Raw genomic sequence first — 5,654 nt, 5'->3', positions numbered from 1 at the left:
TCGTCTGTGGCCTTGCTGGGCTTGGGGCAAAGAGAACTGAAAGTGGGGGTGGGGCAGGGGCTGGTCTTTTAAACCCCTGGGGTGGGCCTGGCTACCTCCCCTGAGTCCCTTTCTCCTGGGGTCTCACTCTCCTTGGAGAACAGAAGAGCAGATCTCTTTGCTAGAAGGTTGCAGCACCATCATCCACAATAACCCCCAAATAGAAACAACCCAAATGCCTACCCCAGAGGAATGAACACATGGGGACTTCCCTGGTGGTCCAGTGGGTAAGACTTCACACTTTCAGTGCATGGGGTCCGGGTTCCATCCCTGATCAGGGAACTAGATCCCACATGCTACAATGAAGATCAAAGACCCTGCATACCACAACTAAGACCCAGTGCAGCCAAATAAATAAATAGATATAAAAATAGATATAAAATTATTAAAGAAAAGAGTTAACACGTAAATCATGTACACATGAAATGATTATGCACATTCATACATGTATAGCCATTCATACATGCTCAATTCACAGAAATCATGTACATCTACATTCATTCATACACACTCGACAGCAAAGAAGATGGATAAAACAAAACCGGCTGTGGTCACAAGACGGGCGAGTCTTATAGACATCACGTGGGGTTTAAGAATCACAAAAGTATGCCGAGAGCACAATTTCATTTATATAAAGTTCAAAACAGGCAGATGGAGGGGTTGTGGGGAGGCCTGCAGAAAGAGTTGTGCCCACGAAGGGCAGCAAGAATGCGCTACCGGAAAGCTGAGGGCCAGGCAGCATTCTATCTCTTGGCATGGATGTGGTTGGAGGCTTCCTGTATGTATAGTATATATTCACAGTTTCGAAATGTCTAAAAATAAAAAACCTTGCCCCCCACACCTCCCTCCTGGTATGTTAAGGGAAGAGGACATCTGGGAAATGTGAGATTAACAGGCGGAGGACTTCCCTGGTAGCTCAGTGGTGAAGAATCTGCCTGCCAATGCAGGAGACTTGGGTTCCTTTCGTGACCTAGGATGATCCCACACATCGAAGAGCAATTAAACCTGAGAGCCACAACTATTGAGCCTGTGCTCTGGAGCCCTGGAGCCGCACCCACTGAGCCCATGTGGTGCAGCTGCTGAAGCCATCTCATCCTAGAGCCTGCGCCTGCAACGAGAGGAGCCTTCCCACTGAGAAGCCTTCACACCGCGAACAGAGAGTAGCCCCCGCTCACCACAACTAGAGAAAAGCCTGAGCAGCAACGAAGACCAGCACAGCCAAAAACAAACAAATAAGATTACAAAACACATTCACAGGTGGAATGTTGAATTTGACCCCATGAGATGGAAATGAGGATTATGAGAATGATGGTTTATCAAACACATCTCCACTAAGTAGAGTTGGGCCAGCAAGGGGTGCTGTCCCTTCCTGGGACTATGCTGACCTCTGGGCTTGGTCCCAGGGTGGGGGTGGGGGATTCCTAGAGTCAGACCCCGCTGGGTCCAGAGCCTGCTGTGTGATTTTGGCCAAGTCGCCTTTCTCCTTAAGGCCTACTTCCTCCTTGTTCCAAGAGAGTGTTGATTTAGATTAGAGTTTTCCAAACAGAGCTCCATGCATGCCTCTCTGAGGTCCCTGGAAACAAAGTCCATAGAGGGGAGGCTGAGAGGCTGGGCTCCCACCCTAGAACCCCACTCCCACACAGCCCTCTGCTTCCCAAACTCAACTTCCCTTCAGGGCTTTTGAAGAGGAGATGTCAATGCTGAAAACAAAGGAAACCAAGCAGATGAAAGGCAACTAACTGGAGAAAATCTTTAAGATCCTGTCTAGATGCTGGGTCCTAAGATGATAATGAGGTTGCCCTACCTTAGCTTTCTCTTCCTCCTGTGTAACAGGGAAGGAACCACATGCTCCATGCGGATGATACGGGATGAAGTGAGACAATATGAGTGAAATTCTGTGTGTGACAAAAGTGTGAGTGTTGCGATATTTTCAATCATGGTAAAAGGAGTAAGTTCAAGATAGAAAACTCTTCCAGGCCTAATGGTGACAATTATGTTAGTCGCTCAGTTGTGTTGGACTTTATGCAACCCCATGGACAATAGCCCATCAGGCTCCTCTGTCCATGGGATCCTCCAGGCAAGAATACTGGAGTGGGTTGCCATTTCCTTCTCCAGGGGATCTTCCCGACCCACAGATCGAACCTGGGTCTTCTGAATTGCAGGTGGAGTCTTCACTTTCTGAGCCACCAGGGAAGCCCAGTTCAGTTCAGTTCAGTTCAGTCGCTCAGTCGTGTCCAACTCTTTGCGACCCCATGAATGGCAGCACTCCAGCCCTCCCTGTCCATCACCAACTCCCAGAGTTCACTCAGACTCATGTCCATCGAGTCAGTGATGCCATCCAGCCATCTCATCCTCTGTCATCCCCTTCTCTTCCTGCCCCAAATCCCTCCCAGCATCAGAGTCTTTTCCAATGAGTCAACTCTTTGCATGAGGTGGCCAAAGTACTGGAGTTTCAGCTTCAGCATCAGTCCTTCCAAAGAAATCCCAGGGTTGATTTCCTTCAGAATGGACTGGTTGGATCTCCTTGCAGTCCAAGGGACTCTCAAGAGTCTTCTCCAACAACACAGCTCAAAAGCATCAATTCTTTGGCGCTCAGCTTTCTTCACAGTCCAACTCATACATGACCTCTGGAAAAACCATAGCCTTGACTAGACGGACCTTAGTTGACAAAGTAATGTCTCTGCTTTTTAATATGCTGTCTAGGTTGGTCATAACTTGTCTTCCAAGGAGTAAGCGTCTTTTAATTTCATGGCTGCAGTCACCATCTGCAGTGATTTTGGAACCCCAAAAAATAAAGTCTGACACTGTTTCTACTGTTTCCCCATCTATTTGCCATGAAGTGATGGGATCAGATGCCATGATCTTCGTTTTTTGGATGTTGAGCTTTAAGCCAACTTTTTCACTCTCCACTTTCACTTTCATCAAGAGGCTTTTTAGTTTCTCTTCACTGTCTGCCATAAGGGTGGTGTCATCTGCGTATCTGAGGTTATTGATATTAAGCCCAGAAGCTTCCAAATGATACTGCAGCTGCTGTACCATGGACCACACTTTGAGCCACAAGGGTTGTTTTTTTTTTAATATGGTTATACAAGTAATATAGTTTTTTAAAAAATCATGTATTTGATTGTACTAAGTCTTAGTTATGGCATACTGAATCTTTAGTTGCAGCATGTGGAATCTAGTTCCCTGACCAGGGATCAAACCCTGGTCCCCTGCATTGGAAGTGTGGAGTCTTAGCCACCAGACTACCAGGGAAGTCTCTGAAGTGTTCTTAAGAGAGGAGAAGTTTTAAGCCACCCTCATGCTGCTAGAATGCCAGACACACAGAAGTTTCATCTGTTTAGTTCCATGATATAACCCAAGATGGGCTTCCCTGGTGGCTCAGATGGCAAAGAGTCTGCCTGTAGTGTGGGAGACTGGGGTTTGATCCCTGCGTTGGGAAGATCCCCTGGAGAAGGAAATGGCAACCTACTCCAGTATTCTTGCCTGGAAAATCCCATGGATGGAGGAGCCTGGCAGGCTACAGATAATGGGGTCGCAAAGAGTTGGACACAACTGAGTGACATGTCCGTATCCTAAGAACTCAGCTTGGGAGATACTGAGTGCTCCATAAACATTTGATGAATAAATAAACTAGCCACTGACATCTCAGTAGGGATTATTGTATTGTATTGGTCAGAAAATTTAAGCAGAGGACTTGGACCAGGGAACTTTTGAAAGAAGCCTAGCAAAAGGGAAAGGACTGTTAGGAGGAGGTTGCAATGAAAAGATCTGACCATCAGGTGGCAGTAGCACACACAAGCTTTACTGGGCGTCCCCGATGGTTCAGTGGAAAAGAACTCGCTTGCCAGTGCAGGAGACACAGGAGACAAGGATTTGATCTCTGAGTCGGGAAGATACCCTGGAGGAGGGGATGGCAGCCCACTCTAGTATTCTTACCTGGAAAATCCCATGGACAGAGGAGCCTGGCAGGCTACCGTCCAGGGGGTTGCAAAGAGTTGAACATGACTGACCGACCAAGCACACACGTTTTTCAGGAGGGACATCACAGCAGGGGTCTGCCAAAGGCTAGGCAGAAGTGGGTCTCTACTTAGAAGGAAGAGAGCAAGCGGACTCGGGGGAAGGAGCTCCTGTGTGTGTAAGTGATGTCACTCTGTAGCGCAGTTGGGAATCTCTGGGTCAGAAATCTCCAAAGGACAGCAGCAGCTTGGGGATTTTGTGACCTGGGGCTCATTCCCAGCTAGCAAATGCTGGGTACACTTTCACAGGATATGCAAAGCAGATAGGCTTGAAAAGGCTCAAAATCTCTTTATCTGGGCGATACTTAACACAGTTAGGCAGTAGTAGACTTTGGAGCTCACAGATCTCAGCCTGCTGTGAAGAAATCACCACCGGGACCAGCACTTACAGGCCGTCTTTGGCTCACGGATAGAACCCAGGGCCTGGGCAGCAAGGAAAGCAAGGCTTTGGTGGGACATCCCTGGTGGTCCAGCGGCTGAGGCTCCATGCTCCCAATGCAGGTGGTCCAGGTTTGATCCCTGGTTGGGGAACTAGATCACATGTTGGTTATTCCCCAAGTCGTGTCCAACTCTTTGCAACTTGATGAACTGCAGCCCCCCAGGCTTCCCTATCCCTCACCATCTCCCGGAGTTTTCCCAAGTTCATATTCATTGAATCAGTGATGCCATGCAACCATCTCATCCTCTGTCGCAACTCATCGTTTTGCCTTCATTCTTTCCCACCATCAGGATCTTTTCCAAAGAGTCCGCTCTTCAGATTAGCCGGCCAAAGGATTGAAGCTTCAGCGTCAGCATTGGTCCTTTCAGTGAGTATTCAGGGTTGATTTCCTTTAAGAGTGACTAGATCATATCTGCTGCAACTAAAAAAAAAAAAAGAGAGATCTTGCATGCACAACGAAGATCAAAGATTCCATGTGTTGCAACTAAGATGGAGCCAAATAAATGAAAATAAAATATTTTAAAAATAAAGTGAGGCTTTGTACAATTAAAATGCAGGACAAGGGTGACTAGGAGTTGGGGGACTCAGGTTGGAGAAAAAAGTAATTTAAGTCTTTTCCTGTCACTTCTAGCCTGATCACACTATAAGATCATAGAATCAAAGAACAGCTAATTTGTAAATTTGACACTGAACGCACATGGATCCCGTCTTTAAGACTTTCACAGACTAGTCAGGGTTTCTTTACTAACTAGCTGGTGAATTTGCTCAAGTGACCTCTTCTCTCTAGGCCTCAATTTTCTCACATAAAGTAGGAAAGGGTTGATTCTGTAGTTCTTATTAGGTTCATGGGCAGAACTTAAAAATAAATGATGCCAGCTCCCAGAGACTGGCTCGGGGGTGGCCTAGGAGTGAAACTTGGGCATCAGTGTGCCAGTGCCAAGACCTCCTGGACCAGAAGGCTCTTGACTCAAGGACCCTGACACCAAGACTCCCTGCTGCTTCTTCGAGTCACCTGTATCTGGCGCCTGGCAGAGGCTTAAAATGCAAAGAAGGGAAATGGTCCTTGACTTCAGAGAAAGCCTCCAGAGAAAGTCAGTCGAATCTTTTGACCATATTTGAATTTGGGTTGAAGATGGTATTACTGAACTAAACTTGGT

The sequence above is a fragment of the Ovis canadensis genome, chromosome 3 (assembly GCF_042477335.2).
Source record: "Ovis canadensis isolate MfBH-ARS-UI-01 breed Bighorn chromosome 3, ARS-UI_OviCan_v2, whole genome shotgun sequence".
NCBI classification, from domain to species: domain Eukaryota; kingdom Metazoa; phylum Chordata; class Mammalia; order Artiodactyla; family Bovidae; genus Ovis; species Ovis canadensis.
This window is presented reverse-complemented; position numbering follows the sequence as displayed.